This window comes from Hypanus sabinus, chromosome 4 (assembly GCF_030144855.1).
Source record: "Hypanus sabinus isolate sHypSab1 chromosome 4, sHypSab1.hap1, whole genome shotgun sequence".
Classification (NCBI taxonomy): Eukaryota; Metazoa; Chordata; class Chondrichthyes; order Myliobatiformes; family Dasyatidae; genus Hypanus; species Hypanus sabinus.
Genome location: NC_082709.1, coordinates 15,547,425 through 15,565,025, shown reverse-complemented (window position 1 = coordinate 15,565,025; position 17,601 = coordinate 15,547,425). Strand labels below are relative to the sequence as shown.

General features: G+C 40.2%; 1 protein-coding gene and 1 long non-coding RNA gene across 2 annotated transcripts in view; one reads left to right on the top strand and one right to left on the bottom strand.

Moving 5' to 3' along the window:
- Window positions 1-11,707, bottom strand: part of LOC132392513 (uncharacterized) — a 37,831-nt gene extending 26,124 nt beyond the window's left edge. The window contains exon 1 of the long non-coding RNA XR_009511567.1: window positions 11,617-11,707. This is a non-coding gene — a long non-coding RNA (uncharacterized LOC132392513). The remainder of the gene's footprint in view (window positions 1-11,616) is intronic.
- Window positions 11,706-17,601, top strand: part of psmd14 (proteasome 26S subunit, non-ATPase 14) — a 100,242-nt gene continuing 94,346 nt past the window's right edge. The window contains exon 1 of the mRNA XM_059966462.1: window positions 11,706-11,795. The gene's annotated coding sequence lies outside the window, so the exon portion shown is untranslated. The remainder of the gene's footprint in view (window positions 11,796-17,601) is intronic.

The following is a 17,601-nucleotide window of genomic DNA, read 5'->3' as shown; positions in this document are numbered from 1 at the left end:
CTTCGACAGGTGGGCTAAACCAGGTGAGGGTAGCTGGCGGGGCTCAGAACTGGTGAGATAGGGACATGCCTGTCCTAGCATGTGAAGTCAGCTCCGGCGGACTGTACGGATGAGATCTACAGTGAGATCCAGCAGGCAGAAAGGTGGTTCTGCAACACTCTGTGGAGAGTGAAGGGCAGAGAAGATGTCATGGTCATTCATTGCAATAAGGAAGACCCCAGTTTGTGATGCTTGTACATAATACCTCTGGGCCCTGACTCCTGAGGTTAAGGGAGTGTGGAACTGGCCCAGTACAATGACTTTTCCACTCTTGGACAGGTCTCCTCTCATCGTTGAACATGATGGACAACCACCACTACCTTGAAGAGCTTAAGTAATTTAAGTATATTAAATTTTGTGAGGTAGCAAGAGGGTTGATGCTCAGAGTCTGTTTCCTAGAGTGGAAATGTCAGAAGTTAGAGATGTTGCAAATAGAAGTCAAAAAGAAAAAGGAAGCAGATGTAAGGTTTAAGAATCGGTGGATTTTCAAAAGGCCTTTGACTAGGTGCTGCACATGTAGCTGCTTAGAAAGAGCCCACAGTATTACAAGAAAAATACCAGCATTGACAGAAGATTGGCTAACCAGAAGAAGGCAAAGAATGGGAATATAGGGAATCATTTCTGATTGGCTGTCAGTGACCAGTGTATGTCCCAAGGGTCGGTGTTGAGTCAACTACTTCTCACGTTATATGTTAAAGATCTGGATGATGGAATTAAAGGCGTTGTGGCCAGTTTTGGGAATGATACAAAGATAGAGAGCCAGGTAGTGTTAAGGAAACAAGGAGTCTACAGAAGCACTTGGACAAATTAGGAGAATGGGCAAATATAGATGGAATGCAGTGTACAAAGGCGCATAGTCATGCACTTTGGTAGAAGGAATAAAGAATTGGATTATTGTTGAAATGGGGAGTGAATGCAGAAATCAGAGGTACAAAGGGACTTGGGAGTCCTAGCACAGGATTCCCGAAAGATTAACTTGCAGGTTGAGTTGATAGTAAGGAAGGCAAATGCAATGTGTGCATTCATTTTGAAAGGATTAGAATGTAAAAGCAATTGTGTAATGTTGAGGCTCTACAAGGTGTTGGTCACATCACATTTGGAGTGCAGGGATCAGTTCTGAGCCCCATATGTAAGAAAGGATGTGTTGGCATTAGAGAGGGATCCAGAGGAAGTTGACAAGAATGATTCTGAGAATGAAATAGGTTTTCGTATGAGGAATGTTTAATGATTCTTGACCCGTACTCACTGGATTTCAGAAGAATGAGGAGGGATCTCATTGAAATCTACTCAATATTGAAAGGTCTAAATAGAGTGGATGTGGAGAGGATGTTTTCATTATTGGGAGAGTCTAGGACCAGAGGGCACAGCCTCAGAATAGAAAGATATCCCTTTAGAACTGACATGGGGAGGAATTTCTTTCACTAGGAGATAGTAATCTGTGGGATTCATGGTCACAGATAGCTGTGGAAGCTAAATCATTGGGTATACTTAAAGCAGAGGTTGATTGGTTCGTTTTTAGTTAGAGCGTCAAACGTTATAGGGAGAAGATAGGACAATGGGGTTGAAAGGGAGAATAAATCAGCCATGATTTAATGGTGAAGCAGAGTTGATGGCCAAATGGCCTAAGTCTGCTCCAATGTCTTATGGTCTTAAGGTCTTATTTGTAGAATGGCCCATTCCTGGTTTGATTATCTGCATGCTGTGGCAAGAAACCCTCCTGGATGTGATTTTAACAAATTCTGCCCCATCTAAGCCTCTTGCACTGAGGGTGTCCTAGTCAATTCTGGGGAAATTAAAATCACCTACTGTATCTACACTGTTGTTTTTTACATCTTTCCATAAGCTGTCTACGTATCCGTTCCCCAATGCCTTGCTGGTTTTTGGAAGACCTACAGTGTAATGCCAACATAGTTCTTGCATCTCTCTTATTCCTGATCAACAACTATATAGCCTCATTCAATGGGCCTTCTAGGCTTTGAACAACTGCCACTATGACATTCACCCAAATCAGTAAAACAATTCCCCTTACTGTTGCGTCTGAAGTATCTGAATCCTGGAACAATGACCTACTAATTCTGAACTTCTCTCAGCCAAGTCTTGATTCTAAACTCAACCAACCACAGAGGCTCCTATCTTCCAATGTTTTCAGGATCTGTACGCACCAGCACCATGTTATTCTGTAATGTCACCCAGGAGTAAATATAGTATCAGGAATGACTAAATTGGCTATTGATCTCTCTGTATATTATTGTATCAAAAGCAAAATACAGATTTAAACCATACATTGTATTCATATTCAAGTCATACTGGAAACCTCAGAATGCATTTCATTCCAAAACTATCATTTCTATGGTTTGTAAGGATGGAAGATGTAGAGTTAAGAAACTGCAAGGTAAAAAGACCCTGATGGGCATCATATACATGTCCAAACAGTAGCCTGGATGAGGGGTACATATTATAATGGGAGGTGGAAAATGCATGTAAAAAAGGACAATGTTATGATAGTCATGGAGGATTTCAATATGTGGGAAAATTGGAAAAATAGGGTTGGTGCTGGATCTCAAGAGAAGGAATTTGTAGAATGCCTATTAGATGGCTCTTTAGAGCAGCTCGTGATTGAGTGCACAAGGGAAAAGGCAATTCTGGCTTGGGTGTTGTGTGGTGAAACAGATTCAATTAGGGACCTTAAAGAGAAAGGAACTGTTAGGAGACAGTGATCATAATATGATGAAATTCACCTTCTGGTTTGAGAGGGAGAAGCTAAAATCAGATGCACCAGTATTACAGTGGAGTAAGGGGAACTGCAGAGGCACGAGAGAAGAGATGGCCAAAGTTGATTGGAAGGGATACCAGCAGGGACGATGGCATAACAGAGATGGCTGGAGTTTCTGGCAGCTATTTGTAAGGCATAGGATAGATACATTCCAACAAAGAAGAAGCATTCAAAAGGGAGGATGAGGCAACTGTGCCTGAAAAGGGAAGTCAAAGACAGCAAAAAATCAAAAGTGAGGGCATATAATTTAGGAAAAATGAGTGAAAAGCTAGAGGAGGTCTTTAAAACCAATAGAAAGCCACTCAAAAGTAATGAGAGAAAAGATGAAATATGAAGGTAAGCTAGCCAATAATATAAAGAAGTTACTAAAAGTTTTTCAGATATATACCACTCAGTGGCCATTTTATTAGGTACACCTGTTCATTAATGCAAATATCTAATCAGCCATAGTTAAGAATTCAGTTGTTGTTCAGACCTAACATCAGAATGGAGAAGAAATGTGGTCTAAGTGACTTTGACCATGGAGTGATTGTTCACGCCAAGCAGGATGGTTTAAGTATCTCCGGGGATTTTCACGCACAACACTCTCTAGAGTTTACAGTGAATGGTACAAAAAATCCAGCAAGCGACATTCTATGGGGAAAACACCTTGTTAATGAGAGAGGTCAGAGGAGAATGGACAGACTGGTTCAAGCTGACAGGAAGGTAACAGTAACTCAAATAACCATATATTGCAACACTGGTGTGCAGAAGACCATCTCTAAACACACAGCACATTGAACCTTGAAGCTTTAGCAACAGAAGCTCACACTGGACTCCATTCATATAATTAATAAAGTAGCCAATGAGCGTATAAAAGAGTGGAGAGAGTGGATATTGGACTGCTGGAAAATGATGCTTGAATGATAGTAATGGGGACAATAAAAAGTGACTTGACTTGGGGAACAAAGGAACAAAGGACAGACTACAAGTACACTGAGTCATCCTTCCCTGTGGAAGCAGTATGCTAGAAATGCGCGAAGGTCAGGAGGGAGAATTGAGTGTAGTTGCCAATACTAAGGAGGAGGTGTTTGTGAAGCTGAAAGATCTAAGAGGTAGAGAAGACTCCTGTAACAGATGAATGACAACCCAGGGTTCTGAAGGAGGTAGCTGAAGAGATTGTGCAGGCATTTATATTGATCTTTCAAGAATAACTGGATTCTGAATGGTTGCAGAGGACTGCAATATTGCAGATATCACTCTAGTCTTTAAGAAGGGAGAGAGACAAAAGACAAGAAATTATAGGCCCGTTAGTCTGACTTCAGTGGTTGGGAAGATGCTGTTTTACAGATGAAGTTTCAGGGTACTTGGAGACACATGATAAAATAGGACAATGTCAGCATGGTTTCCTTTAGGTGAAAGATTGCACAACAAATCTGTTGTAATTTTTTGAGGAAATAATAGGAGCTTAGTCAAGGAGAGTCAGTGGATGCTGTTTACTTGGATTTTCAGAAGGTCTGACATGAGCTGTGAAACAAGATAAGGGACCATGGTATTACATAAAGATACTAGCGTGTATAGAAGATTGGCTGACTGGCAGGAAGCAAAGAGTGGGAAAAAAGGGGGCCTTTTCTGATTGGCTGCCTGTGACTAGTGGTGTTCCACAGGAGTCAATGTTGGGACCGCTTCTTTTCACGTTAAATGTCAAAGATTTGGATGACGGAATCCTTGGCTTTCTTGCCAAGTTTGCAGATGATATAAAGATAGGTGAAAGGGCAAGTAGTGTTGAGGAAGCAGGAAGTGTGCAGAAGGACTTAGACAGATCAGGAAAATGAGCAAAGAAGTGGCAGATGGAATACAGTGTAGGGAAGTGTATAGTATGTCACTTTGGTAGAAGGAATAAAGGCACAGCCTATTTTTTAAACAGGGAGAAAATTCCAAAATCAGAGGTGCAAATGGACTTCAGAGTCCTTGTTCAGGATTTCCTGAAGGTAAACTTGTACTTGAGTCAATGTTTGGAAGACAAATGTAATGTTTGTATTCATTTAGAGGGAACTAGATTATAAAAGCAAGGATGTCACGTTGAGGATTTATCGGCCATTGGTCAGACTACACTCGGAGCATTGTGATCAGTTTTGGTCTCTTTATCTAAGAAAGGTGCTGGTGTTGGAGAGGGTCCAGTGTCCGTCTCAGGAGAAGAACTCCCACTGAGCACATCTACAAGGAGCACAGCCATGAGAGAGATGAGAGTGCAAACATCTTAGGTACACTAGCTATATACACACACACACAGTGTGTGTGTGTGTGTGTGTGTGTATATATATCTAAAGACTTCTGCATAGAACTGTACGTACTTTGATAATAACTTCATTTTGAACTTTGAACTCTGTGAGGAGGTTTACGAGAATTCTCCTGGGGAATGTAAGGATTAACGTATGAACAGCATTTGAAGGCTCTGGGGATGAATTTTCTGGAATTTAGAAGCATGGTAAGTGGGGAATCTCACTGAAAATGATCGAAAATTGAAAGGTCTAGATAGACTGTAAATAGAGAGGATGTATCCTATAGTGGGGGACTCTGGGATCAGATGGCACAGCCTCAGAATACATGTATGTCCCATTAGAAAAGAGATTAGGAGGAATTTCTTTTGCCAGAGGGTGGTGAACCTGTGAATGGATGGCTCAGGAGGACAAGTGACTGGGTATATTTAAAGCTGAGGTTGAAAGGTTTTGATTATTAAGGATGTCAAAGGTAATGGGGAGAATGGGATTGAGAGGGATAGTAAATCAACCATGGTGAAATGGCAGAGCATACTTGATGGGCCAAATGGTCTAATTCCGCTCCTATGTTTTATGTTGGAAGGACTATGAAGGACAGAATGCTGTAGCAAATAAGGAAGAAGACTACTGGAACTCAACAGGATCTTTACTTCTTTATTAAGCATGGGTGAGGTATCACTTAAACTGGAGGATAGCTAATGTTGTTTCCTTTTTCATAAAGGACAGTAAGGAAACACTTGAAAACTATAGATCAATGAACCTTCAACAATAGTAGGGAAATTATTGGAAAATATCCTAAGAGACACAAGTTACAGTATACTGAGTTGGATAGGCAAGGACTGATTCACCGTCAACCTGGGATATAGTTTACTTTTACAAAAAGCAAGGCCTTTTGATAAAGTTCCACAAGATAGGCTGGTCCAGAGGATTAGGGGATCCAGTATGTATTCCAACAGGTTGGCAAAATGGTTCCAAAATTGGCTTTGGTGACAGGAGGCAGCAGGTTGTGGTAAAGAGTTGTTCTTCTGGCTGTAACCAGTTGAGTATTGCAAGGATTGATGCTGGGACTTTTGTTGTCTCCCAATCATTTACAATATGGCATGGAATAAGAATGTAGATGGACTTTCAGAAATAAATGAAATTCCAGCCCATCCAAGAGATAAGAATGCTCTGGGCATTTGTTGCAACTTAGAATTCTTAAAGCTTGCAGATCAGTGAAGTCTTTCACCAGTGTAATCCTGAAAGTGTTCATAAGCTCTTATCACAAAGCATTCCTCATCAGTAACACTCCTGTCACTGGAACAAAATGATGCACAAGAACTGGATAGTACATTTATTATCTGAGTATGTATACTACATACAACCTTAAGATTTGTTTCTTTATAGGCAGCCACGAAACAAAGAAACACAATAGAACTCATTAAAAAAAGACCATCAAGCACCCAATGTGCAGGGAAAAACACAAATTGTAAAAACACTAACAGTAAGCAAATAACATTCAGAACTGAAGTTCATGAAAGTGAGTCCACAGCCACGAAGCCAGTCATCACTGCCGCTGAACCAGGAGCCCGTTAGTTGCAGGCCACAGTCTCAGTTCAGTATAAAGTCGAGTAAGTCTCGCAGAACAATGAACAGAAGACCATTCCATCCCTCTCCTCTGGCCCCAACACCCAGACCTTTTCAATCTGGCCCAGTGCTTAAATCGATCAAGCAGCGGGTCATTCCTCTCACTCAGGCCAGAGCACTGCTGCCTTGACACTTGCCTCAAAGTCTGCTCCAGCAGTGCCCAAACATTGGCTCATTCCCTGCTCTCGGGCCCGAGCCCAGGCCCTGCCACCTTAATTCTACACCTTAATTCTAAACCATCCTGCACCTTTGAGGCTCCAGTTCACATCGCAACATTGCTAGATTGTACAGGTGGTTCAAAATCTCAACTCTGAGAGGGAAGTTTCAGGTTATTGATTGCAGTGATTGTTTTCAAGGAAAAGTGTGATTAATAAAGTAGTTAATAGTTTTGATTGCTGCCAGCAAGTTGTTACTGTGCTTCACTAGCGCCATCTTAAAAGTATCCGCCACATGAGATAAATGAACACTCCTTTCAATCACCCATTAATTAACAGTTTATAAAATGTGGAACACTTGGAGTTACATACTTACTATGTTCAGTACCCCTACTTTTTTTTATTAATAAACATTCAGAAATATCGCTTTGGCCAATATAAGATATGCAAAAGCATCTTCCTCTTGTCCAAATAGTTTCACTATTGTCATCAACCAACCAAGCTTTTAGACAAAACTTAATACTTTTTGAACATCCTTGTTAAAATAACAAGCACGCTTTTGTGACCTGTGAGCAGTGTTAATGAGGTCTGCACCACTTTCCACTTTGTATTTGTGTTTTTTTGTTACGCCTTACCACAACAACCATGACTTAGATTTGACAGTGAGGTTTTGATCCTTAGCAAGGGGACAAAGGACACCAGACTGTGTAGCACGAATATTAGTGCTTTCACATTGGTGGGTATATGTTTGGGTGCAATTCAACACAAATACATTTGTGCTTCTTGTGCATATGCATGCAAACACTGTGTTCTTGCCCACTGCATAGCTCCTCCCTTTCTCACACCTGTTCATTTTCTCTTGCATGATCTGCTCTCTCTATCCCCGAACTTCTCTGCCATCCCCTCATCTTCCTCCAGGCTCCTTTCTTCTCTGAGTCCACCACGTTCCCCAACTCTCATTCTTGACTGCATTCCAATTACATACCTGGCCTCATTCCCACAGTGACCCGTCTGCATATCCAGCCCTATAATATGCTCTATATAGTTCAGTACATGTAACCATAAAGTAGCCCTGATTCCTCTGTGCTCGAGCTGTGCCTAAATCTTCTCCTAGTCAAAGTTCAAAGTAAATTTATTATCAAAGTACATATATGTCATCATATACAACCCTGAGATTCATTTTCTTGTGGGCATAAATCCATAGAATAAGAACCATAACAGAATCAATGACTTGGGTGTTCAACCAGCATGCAAAAGACAAAAAAATGTGTAAGTTCAAAAAGAAATAAATAATAATAATAATATATAAGTAAGCAATATATACATAACTATATATTTATTAATGTACTATTGTTATTATCAAGTCCTTTTCCTGGCTGTCCGAGCCTTTTCCTGAGGGTGGCTGTTTAAGGCTGAAGCAGGTGAGTGTGGTGAGCTTGTCATCTGTGCCATCCTTAAACTGGGTTCAAACACAATGCAGGATTGTTCAGCACAACTATTGCTATTTTGAGCACTGCAAAGTTTCACTCTTGGGTGGCACAGCAGTACACCTACACATTTACTGTATGCATACACAAGCTTTTTTCAAGAACATAATCATTTGGCAAAATCAAATCATGCATTAATGTGAAATGTAACAAAAATTATAAATCAGAAATTTGAGGACAATTTTCCACTTAAGAAAATGGCAGATTTTTTTTTAAATTTATTGATATGAGTTTTAATATTTTGTTTATTAAAAAGCAGGTGTGTGGCCACCCTGATCAGTACAGAGTTGACTATATTAAATGTAATTGCAGTGCATCCCAGTTAATTGGGGCAGCCACTTATTTGAGACATATAATATGTAATTGGGGCAGGATACTGTTGCCAAACAGTTTTTAATGAGTGTCAGTTTGTGCACTTGTGCGGCTATTAGACACTGCACCGTGCTTTGTGCAACCCGTTTTCAAATAGCGTAAGTTGTGTGTATTTGTGTTCAAAAAGCGATTCTTTTTGTCACTGATAATTGGCGACAAATAAGCATTAAGACAATTCAGAACTGTTTTGCTCACTGTGGTTTCAAGCATTCAAGATTGGAAATGCCAGAAACGGCTGGGAGTGAAAATGAAACAATTTCATTACTTCAACAAGTTAGGAGCTACTAAGAATTTGAAGGTTTTGACAATCATCTTGAATGTTACAATCAAAGTGAAGGTTTGGAAGACAAAACCATTCAAAGCATTGTATGAAGGCAGTCCATTATCTGTACTAGATGTCTGCATTTTGTTCATTTACAGTCAATCAAAAGAACATGGTAGTGTACACTGGATGAATTCCTTTTTTGATAACTATTAAGAACTAATACACAGTTTTATAGTACTGTAGTAGTATTGGTAGTATTCCAAATTGTTCTATATTTTATTTAAATATGTAATTTGTTTCTCAGTTTTTCATACATTTTTAACTATTTCCATGAAACTTTGGCTAATGGGGTAGCTGCTTAATAGGGTACTGGTCCCAATTAACCAGAATCCATTTTATTTTAGTTGCAAAGTGCTTTTGGATGTACTGAGATTGTCACTATATCCTTTCTCTCTTCTATACTGTATATGTGATCTATGACTGGACGGCCATTGGAATATAAATATTTTTATTCTTCTTATTTTTGCAAAGCTGTTCTTTATTGATTTGCCCATTTAAAAAATTCCTATTATGCTCTATTCTGGGATACTTTCAATAGCCATTCTCTTTCAGCTTCTAATTTTCTATGGATTTTACCACTTTATTGTTTTTTTTCCTACCTGCTGTTTCCTTTTCCCACTCATTTCTTTCCTCTGTCTCTTGTGGAGTGGTGATCTTAACACATTATTGTTTCTCATCAAGCTGTTGCTGCTCGCTTTCAGGGGCTCTGTCCTCGATCATTTTGATCCTGGTGACTTCTGGTTGGCTAGCTTTGCTCATGTCCAGTTTTATCTATTTCCATTTTCCTTGGAGTTGTTTCAATTAAATTCTGCATTAGAGAAATTGATTTTCCATTCGGCTGCCAGAACTAAATCATTAAAGCTGGAAGGGGAGGAAGGTTGCAGGCTTCCATAGAATTATACATTCCTAGCTCCTAGCTAGCTGGTGCAGCTTTTTTAGTGTGCTAAGCACATTGCATTTACTTTTCACTGAGCTGAAGCTTTGACATACAATTTAGTGGTTTGCACAACACTTTACCGAACAGGCGACCTTGGTTCAATTCCCGCCACTGCCTTTAAGGAGTCTGTACATTCTCCCTATGAACGCATGGATTTCCTCCGGATGCTCCAGTTTTCTTTCACAGTCCAAAGACCTACCAGTTGGTAGGTTAATTGGTCATTGTAAATTGTCCCATGATTAAATCAGGGGATTGCCAAGCAGTGTAGCTCAAGGGACCTACTGAGCACTGTATCCCAATAAATAAATAAAAACATTTGACAGCCATGTGTGAAGTTGTTCTGGGAATGGTGGGATGTTGTAACGAGTTAGCTTGCGCTCAACAGTTTCTCTGGAAAATAAGGCCACTGAGTTTGGAACGCCAGGATCAATGTTTGCAACAAGTTACTAAAAAAATCAAGAGAATAGTGAGCAAAGAAAAGTGGTTGAGGGAACAATTTGCATGTAATATTCATATATTGCAAAGAGAATAAATACATTTAAAATTTCTATGTAACATCACAGAAATAGTTAAGAAACAGAAACAGAAAAATATAGTCATCAAATAAATTGTAACTATATAGCTTAGTGTAAAAATTGAAAGAGAACTGTATGAAAAACATGATCAAAGATAGCAAATCTGTTCATAGAAATATGTAGAGTATAGATTTAAAATATTTGATTAATTGGTTGTTTCATCTTTTGATGAAGTGGAACGTGAAAAGGATTATTGGTATACTAAATGTTCTTCAAACCATTTATTCAGTTTCTATTTTATGTAATGTTTTGATTTTACATTAATAATATAAAGCTAAAATTGTGAAATTTGAGAAACTGAAACATCCCAATTCTCATGTATGAAAGGTATTTGTGAATATATAATTGAAGTAAGATAGTACAGCCAATAGAGGGAAGGTTTGATAATAGAATTATGTTTTGGTAGGCATTTTAAATATTGAAGCATGAATTCAAAACATAAGCGTTTAATTTAGCGTTTGAGCCTTAAGATAAAAAAGCTACATTTTCAAAATGGTGATCCCGACTTTAGTGGCAAATTATTAATTCAGTCACTGTAAGTAGAAGAGAAACCATATTGTGGAGGCTTTGAAAGATACATTTTATTAATGCGTTTGGACGTCGTGCTGACCTTTGGTTTTTGCAGTATACCGGCTGACTAACTACGCTTTGGCCAATCTACCGAAATTGTTGAGAAAGGTCACTAGCAAGAAGTGATGTCTGAAAAAAAAATTATCCTGGATATGTACACGTCTTTTCATACACATCACTTATCCCATTTTGTCAGGCTTGTTTCTTTGTTTCTCCCACCATGGATGCTGACTAGCCTGCGGAATATGTCAAGGGATTTCTGTTTTTCTATTTCAGATTTTTAACATTTTTCATCCTTTTTGGAGTATTTTCGGCTGCTCCAACGTACAGCAGTATTAAGTGGATGAAGTCACAGCACGATGGCTGAATTAAACTAAAGATTCTGGTCAGGGCACAAGCGATTTGCTAAAGTGACAGCATTCTTACTGTATCATCTACCACTTTAAGGCCACTGACAGACTGCCGGAAAGGGCACAAACGTTCTCCCTTCGGATGTTACCTGCGTGAATCTAGCACTTAAATAGTTTTGCTTCACGTTTTTCAACAGCTGCAGACCTTGTGCTTTGTCTCCACAGGTTGAGTCACATCTGGCGAAAGCGGATATGATCACTTGGCCCGGAAGCAGAGGGAGCACCAGGTTCGGCTGATTCATTGGCGAGGCCCCACCGAGCGTGTGTGGTGAGTTTGAAGCCTGTAATTCGACGTTAAATGAAAAATACTGCGCGGCCTGAATTCGAGGGGCCGGGGGAGGTGGGAGTTGAAGCTGAACGACTGAACTTGCTTGTAAATTGCTTGAAATGAGTTTTGGAGGAGTTGGTGCCGAACATGGCTCGGGGCCCAGGAAGCAACTCACTGGGACTGGAGGCGAGTCCCTGCCGCCTCCTGCTCACTGACTCGGGCTTGTACACCGGCATCTGAGGCTCATTATTATGGATATTGCATGCTGTAACATTGCTGTCTCTGCAAACTGAAATACCATCACTAACGAGATTTTAAATCATAGAAGGCACCGGGAGCTCGAAGGGACGGTGCGGGAGGAAGGTGGAGGTTAATGAGGGAGTCGGGAGTGGGGTTGGAGGAAGTGTTACTGAGAAGATCGTACATCAAGCACAACTGAATGAGCGGCTGCAGTTCGGGGCAGCAAAGTACTGGCAGTGGGATCTATCAGCAGAGTCTAACGGTGATAGTGGACAGGGCGTGTTGATGAAGCTAAGTTGTAACAGTTCAGTACCCGTGGAGGAATATAGATTTAAAAACCAAAGCATTACCCTAAGAAGGACCGCTGTTGCTTCTAAGGAGACAGAACGGCTAATTTGTAACTGTTTCTGAAGTTCAGGGAGGGTTTTGATGAAGGAGGCAAGCTTGTGGAATATTGGGTCTTGAAGATTTGTATGACAGCTAGAAGATGAGGGATAAGGCAAGATGAAAATAACTTTACAGAACAGTTTTCAACACCATCTTATGTTCTAAACTTTAATTCAAAACTTTGGTGGTAATTTCTGCATCATTATCTTTAGAGCCGTGCCAAGTATTTCCATAATACTCAGCTTACCATAAAAACTCCATTCCCATCCCAAAGTGCACAAAGTTCTATTCGTGTGTCAGCTTTGTTTTTGCTGACTGATATTAACTCATGCCTAAACATTGCATTCATTTTCTGGTTTACAAATTCCTTTAAGCCTTGTCCCTCAATGATAACTTATTCATTTGGGAAATATGGTCATTGGTGAAGCCAGTGGTGATTATTGATTTCACATTGCCTTTTGTAATATGTCAATGAATAGTTATGAGCTGCAGTTCATGTGTGTGATAGAATCCACAGTTGTGGGGTAGAGAACTTGTATTTAGATCCAGTGAATAACTTGACAATAAATGACTAGGATGAAGGACGAGGTATGATTGTGAAATTTCCTGATGCAGATGGGCAAGTTGACATAAGGTTACAGAATACACCATATACACTTTCATGGCTGTTCCTCAATCTTAATATCATTTTGTGACCTTTCACTTCTTGCTTGCCTATTTCTTCCCCTGGGTCCCCTCCTTCTTTTTCTCCTGTGGTCCACTCTCCTGTCCTATCTTTCTTTTCCAGCCCTTGAACTTTCCCACTCACTTGGCTTCAACTATCACTTTCCAGCGAGCCTCTTTCCCCTCCTCCCACCTCCTATACTTGCTGGAGTTCAGAAGAATGACGATGGGGGGGGGGGAGGGAATCTCATTGAAACTGATGGAATTTTGAAGGCCTAGATAGTGTGGATGTGGAGAGGATGTTTTCCATAGTGGATGAGCCTGGAACCAGAGGGCACACTCAGAATAGAGGGACATCCACTCAGAACAGATGAGGAGGAATTTCTTCAGCCGGGGTAGTGAATTTGTGGAATTCATTGCATCAGATGGCTGTGGAGGCCAGGTCATTAGGAATAGTTAAATGGAGATTTGGTAGGTTCTTGATTAGTAAAGGTGTCAAAGATTACAGTGAGAAGGTTATGGGGTTGAGAGGGATAATAAATCAGCCATGATGGAATGGCAGAGCAGACATGATGGCCCGAATGGCCTAATTCTGCTCCTAAGTCTTGTGGTCTAAACTGAGTGAAACTGCCTCATGACTGGCTTCTTTGATAAGTGTGCCTTTGGAAGAAGCTGAGGTAAATTATTCTCTCTGTACTCGTGGTTGTAATGTATCTGACTTCTCATTCCTCTGTTACTGTCACTACTGAGGATGTTCTTGGAGCCTTTTTTAATTAAATGTTTAATTATCCATCCTTAATCTTGACTAGGTGTGGTGAAACTTTAGCTCTTTGATTTGATCTGTTGGTTGTGAGGTTGTTTAGTTCTGCCTCTGGCATAATATTTCTATTGTTTGGGGTTCTGTGTTACAGTCCAGTGCCTCTTTCTTGGATAAGCCATTGCTGCCCCAGGCATGCCCTTCTGCAATTTGATGGTAAGGATAGACTGAAGGATATGCTACACCAACCAGCAATGGATTGTGGTGGTGTATATTTCTCTCTTTGCTCATAGTCCATAGTGACTGTTGGATATATTTGGGATTGTTTTGTATCTGTGTCAGTTATATTCTTGTAATGCTGCACCACCCAATGGAGGGTGCTGTCAGTGTGAAAATGAGAATTTGCCTGCAAGAATTGGGGATTTGTCACTGTTGTGAAGATGAGTTCATTATTTTTAACCCTAGTGTTACTTTCCTCTTTACATGCTGCAGAGCCAATCTAGGCAATTCTCCTTCAGGATTTGACCAACTCAGTGGAGTTGGCCAAGCGTGGTGTACTTGCTAACCTTTAAAGTTGCCTACCTTAAAGTAGTGGATGCAGCCTAGTCCATCACGGTTAAAGCCCTCCCAACCATTGAGCGCATCTACATGAAACACTCTCAGAAAAGCAGCATCCATCAACAGGCCCCCTTCCCAAACCCCTGACTTGCTCTTTTCTAACTGCTGCCGTCAGGAAGAAGGTACGAGAGCCTCTGGACTCTCACCACCAGGAACAGTTAGTTACTACCCCTCAACCATCAGGCTTGCCCTATCACTGAAATGTTTCCACAACCAATGGACTCACTTTCAATGGCTCTTCACATCATGGACTTGATATTTATGCTTTTTTTATTATTGTTTGGTGTGCTCTACACTCTGGTTGAATGCCGTACTTGGGCAGTCTTTCATTGATTCTGTTATGGTTATTCTATAGATTTATTGAATACACAAGAAAATTAATCTCAGGGTTCTATATGGTGACTTATATGTACTTTGATAATAAAATTTACATTACATTCTGAGCCCTTGCCATTCTGAACCATTTCTAGTGGGTATATCTTGTTTTTAGGAAATGATGCACTCTGGGCTTGTTTTGGGGGAGTGTGGTATGTTGGTATGTGTAGAATGATTATGTTGGTGGCAATGTGAATGATAAAGTTGGTTGGAACTTGTACATTATTGTATGGTAGATGTAGCATTCTCATGCATTTTTTAGCACAGTCAAATATGCAGCAGGTTCTCTGAAATCTCCCTCAGTTAACAAATGTGAAAGCTTCTTTGCTTTAAGAAAGACTATGTATTGACTGTAATGCTGTCTCCCTGCAGTTTGCCTGGGGATAATGTCAATGTTGTATCCATTGTACACTGAAGCTGTATTGCAGTTCAGGAATTTGATCCTTGTCCATGGGGAAGCTGCAGTTCAGCAGAATCCTTGTGATGGCTTTAGCAAACAGCATGAAGACCAACCACTGTATTTACTCCATTGAATTTTAAACACTTGAATATTCAGATCTGCATGGAGTTGCTTATAAATCTCTCAATCGATTCTACTGATGTCAAGTTTTATTGGTTGCTGTAGGTAGAAACAAGTTACAGGATTTAAACTTTGAGGAGGAACTTCAGGTGGTAATGGATTTGAACAGTGCTTTTAACATAGTGGGTAGATTGGATGTTATGGATTGTTTTTGGCTGAGTCAGAGATTTTGTATGGGCCTCGGAGAGGAGGGTTTTAGGGAAAGCAGGCCTCAAAATAATGGGAGATCATATTTGAATAAGACAATATGGCCATTTCTATCCAGAGATTTGTGCGACTCTCAATGGCAGTCGAGACCATAGTGCAGTTTTCATTTTTAATTATTTTTCAGTGAGCCCACGCCGTCCAGTTCCATCCATGTGACCGACTAACCTACTAACTTGTCTGTCTTTGGGAAATGGGAGGGAACCAGAGCAGCTGGAGGAAGTCCACTCATTGGTTGGGAGAATGTACAAACTGCTTACAAACAGTGGCAGAATTGAACCCGGGTTCCTAGCATTTATTACTGTTATGTTAACTACTATGCTACAATGCTGCTCCTTTCTATTCAGTAAAGTCCTGGATGCCACTATTGAATATTAGGCTCCTCGGGCTCCAGGTGGGCAGTGTGTACTCCTGGATTTCCCTGCGCTTGACTGAGAAATCTTCTCAGTGTGGTCACGTTCGTTGACTCCAATGCAGATATAGAAGGGCCAAATAGCACTATGGTGAGGATGATGGGATTGCATGAAGAGAAGAGGCCCTTGTGTTTTCTGAACACCAAGAAAAAAGGCAAAGTTATTTCTTTTTCGAGCTAGGTTTGGTCATCTACAAATATTATTCATCCACATAGTGAGTGTTACACCCTAATTTCGGATATATTTAGACTCCTTTCTCACATTCGAGTACCTGAGGAAAGGCATGATGGCAAATGCTGTTGCTTTAAACACAGGTGAACTGTGAGCAGAATTGCCAAGATGAACTAGTGTTTTGAAGGTAAATGGAGTTGGCCAAACTGTTGGCAGTACAAACTACTTGAGATATTCTCCAGAAAGAAATTCCAGGAGAATTGCGTGCTATGTAAAGATCAAGACCATTTTTGAGTTATAATATCTGTTATTGATGATCTTGCTTGTTCTGGTTTTTACACGTAAATTGTTTATCCTCCAGCCTTTGAATTCCAGAACTCCATTATGATAAACAAGCCTGCACAATGGGATTTAGCCTCGATAAACTGGCAGCCTTGAATTCTAAATAAAGCATGACACCTTCAGCATAGTGACAGACATCCAGATTACTGTGTGAACTGTCTTTGAAAAACCAGCAGTTTTGAAATTCCAACCACAAAATAATTTGCGAGCAACTGTTTTTAGGTTTATAAATAGTGTCAACAATATAGCAGAAAAGAGATTTATTACTTAATTGTATGTTTCCGAATAATTTCAGTTGAAATTCTGCAGTTTTAATTTGGAGTTTTTTTTTGTTGTAATATTTACAAACTGCATTCTTTCAATCCTTGGATGCCAAGATGTAGAAATAATGCTATCTGAATTATACAGTACTCTTACACATTGAATAATTATTCACTGTCAGAGGTAAAGTAATTTAATTAATTACCAATGATTAAGTACTATGCTTGGTATCTTAACATTGAATACACCTCGGATGTGTGCTTAATCCACTGCTCTGCTCTCTCTACACCCATGACTGTGTGGCAAGGCACAGCTCAAATGCCATCTATAAATTTACAACCATTGTTGGCAGAATTTCAGACGGTGACGAGAGGATGTATAGGAGTGAGATAATCAGCTAGTTGAGTGGTGTAGCAAAACAGCCTTGCACTCAAAGTCAGTAAGATCAAAGAACTGATTATGGACTTCAGAAAGGGAAATTCGCACCAGACCTCATAGAAGGATCAGAAGAGGAAAGAGTGGGTGATTTCAAATTCCTGGGTGTCAGTATCTCTGAGGATCTAACCTAGGCCCAACATATCCATGCAGCTGCAAAGAAGGCATAATAGCAGTTACATTTCATTTGGAATTTGAGAAGGTTTGTTATGTCTCCAAAAAACACTCAAATTTCTGCACTGTGGAGAGCTCAGGCTGCATCACTGTTAGGTATGGGGGTGGGGTGGGGTTGCTACTGCACAGGATTGAAGTAAGCTGCGGAGAGTTAAGCTGTCAGCTCCATCACGAGCGTTAGCCTCC